A 2,116-nucleotide genomic window follows, 5' to 3' on the forward strand; every position below is an offset into this window, starting at 1 on the left:
AAAGGCCTGGTAGAATTGGGGGGCATAGATTAAGTCAAAGCAAAAGTACACTTCAAAGAAAGAAGTGTGTCTGTCTTCACAAGTGGAGAAGAGCCTTTGGAATTGAGGAATACTGGGGCTTATAAGGAGTTCTGGTTTGGTGCTGTGGGTTAATGTGCCAGACTGCAAAGCCCTTTGAACTGCAAGGTTGGTGGTTCAAGCTCACCAGCCACTCCTTGGAAACCCTATACAGGGTCACTGTGGATTGGAACCATCTTGATGGTTTATAAAGTTATGGGGTCTCTTCCTCTAAGAGTGGGTTGATACGTATTGATTAAGAAGAGTGGTATGCTGAATATTTATCAATTTTTAGAAAAGGGCACAGGCTTCTTAGAAATGGAGTGCCTTCTACAGTTGTCAGCTCTAGGCATTATTCTTGTGGGACTAGAGATGTCCTTCCCCCTTCCTTAATCCCAATTTAGTAGGAGCGGACTCAGGGTAAAGGGGTGGATAGGAAGCCAGAGTAAGAGAGGACTAGGGCCCAGGGGTTCTAGCCTGTCCCTGACAAAATGAGGTGGGTTTGGAAGCTAATATTGCTAAAATGTATCATTACCATGTGGGAAATGCAAAGGGTTTTTGCCTACAACAAGCCAGTCAGGTTAATAGTAGATATAACTATGGCATCTTTCCCTGAAACCATACAATTAGGCATTTTCTAAGTTTTATACTGCTGGAAATTGGAGGGCCCAGTGCTTATTTCAATTAATGTCCCCACTGTCAGCGATGGGGAATCAAGAGTAGCAATCTGGGTCTATGAAATTGGTGCCCACATTTCTATATGGGACCCTGTGAGCTGAAAATGACCCTAAAAGAGCAAAAGTGATTGAGGTAAAAGACCTAAGATAAATATTAGAGATAAAAACAAGATATAGAAATGTGAATACTTGGGTAGAATGGATTAAATATTCAGTACAGGTTCTCAATGAAAGCGATTACCCTGTTTGTGTAGCTGATAAACCACAGGCACAGGCAATTCCCTTTTGCCTTGGTTGGGATTTGGACATGTGCTGCATGTTGGCACTATACCAAGACAAAGACACTTGGGGAAATGAAACTTGAAAGGACTTGTCAAACATAATTCCTTCATTCTCCATAGGGATGATGAACCAATCTTCTTGTTTTTAAAGACAGGAAGCAGAGTTCACAGTGACCATAGGAGAATGGACAACTTGCACCCATGTCCAAAATGTCACTGGTGAACCTAGCAATGTTCTATTTAGCCCTCAGAGTATTGTGGAAGAGGGAATATCTGAGATTTGCTGCCGTCCGATTGAACTGGGACATACGCGTTGGTCCAGCTGGCAATTCCCTTCACCCTAGAGTTCTGGAAGAAACCTGAGCAACATGAGAAATCTCAAACCTGGAGATCTCTCCCTGGATCTCTTAATCCATAGGTTCCTAAACGACACCAGAGATGCCCTACAAGAGACAGCTAGCCAGATAGATGCTACTAGCCAGATGTCCTGAGACAACAATATCACTAGACATGATGTTAGCCAAAAAGTGAGGTGTATGTGTAATATTGGGAGCTAATTATGGTATCCCAAAGAACACAGCTCCTGATGGATCTATCAAAAAAGCCCTGCAAGAATTAAGCATCATAGCTAATGAATGGGCTGAAAACACTAGAATTAACTGACTGGTTACAGGGTTGGTTTAGAAAGTGGAAAAATATAGCTGCCTTTAATTCTCATATTAGTTGGAGTTTCAGGCATGGTCTCTACTTGTTTTAAGCATCTGACACTGTGATCAGGATCCACTGCAATGACTCCAGACCTAAGAAATTGTAAGATTTTGTGGAAGAAAGAACAAAGAGGAATGGTATTAAATGTTTCAATTAAAAGGAGAGCAGCTTCTGGAGTTTCCTGGAGCTGGACAGAAAGATAACTGATCTGTGGCCAGGGCCCCTCTGCCAGAGGATGTGCATATATGCATATGAATGGGGGTTAGTTCAAGGTGGAGGGAAAAACTGAAAAAAAAAAAAAGTGTTTTAAAAGGTTAATATGTTTGGAGAACAAACAAGATGGTGGATCAGGTGGACATGTAGTAAAGAGCTCGACCAACAACACAGAATACC

General features: G+C 42.0%; 1 protein-coding gene across 1 annotated transcript in view; it reads right to left on the reverse strand.

The window, feature by feature from the left end:
- TMEM182 (transmembrane protein 182) overlaps window positions 1-2,116 on the reverse strand; it is a 131,380-nt gene that overhangs the window by 35,785 nt on the left and 93,479 nt on the right. The gene's annotated exons all lie outside the window — the stretch shown is intronic.

The sequence above is a fragment of the Chrysochloris asiatica genome, unplaced genomic scaffold (genome assembly GCF_000296735.1).
Source record: "Chrysochloris asiatica unplaced genomic scaffold, ChrAsi1.0 scaffold00150, whole genome shotgun sequence".
NCBI lineage: Eukaryota > Metazoa > Chordata > Mammalia > Afrosoricida > Chrysochloridae > Chrysochloris > Chrysochloris asiatica.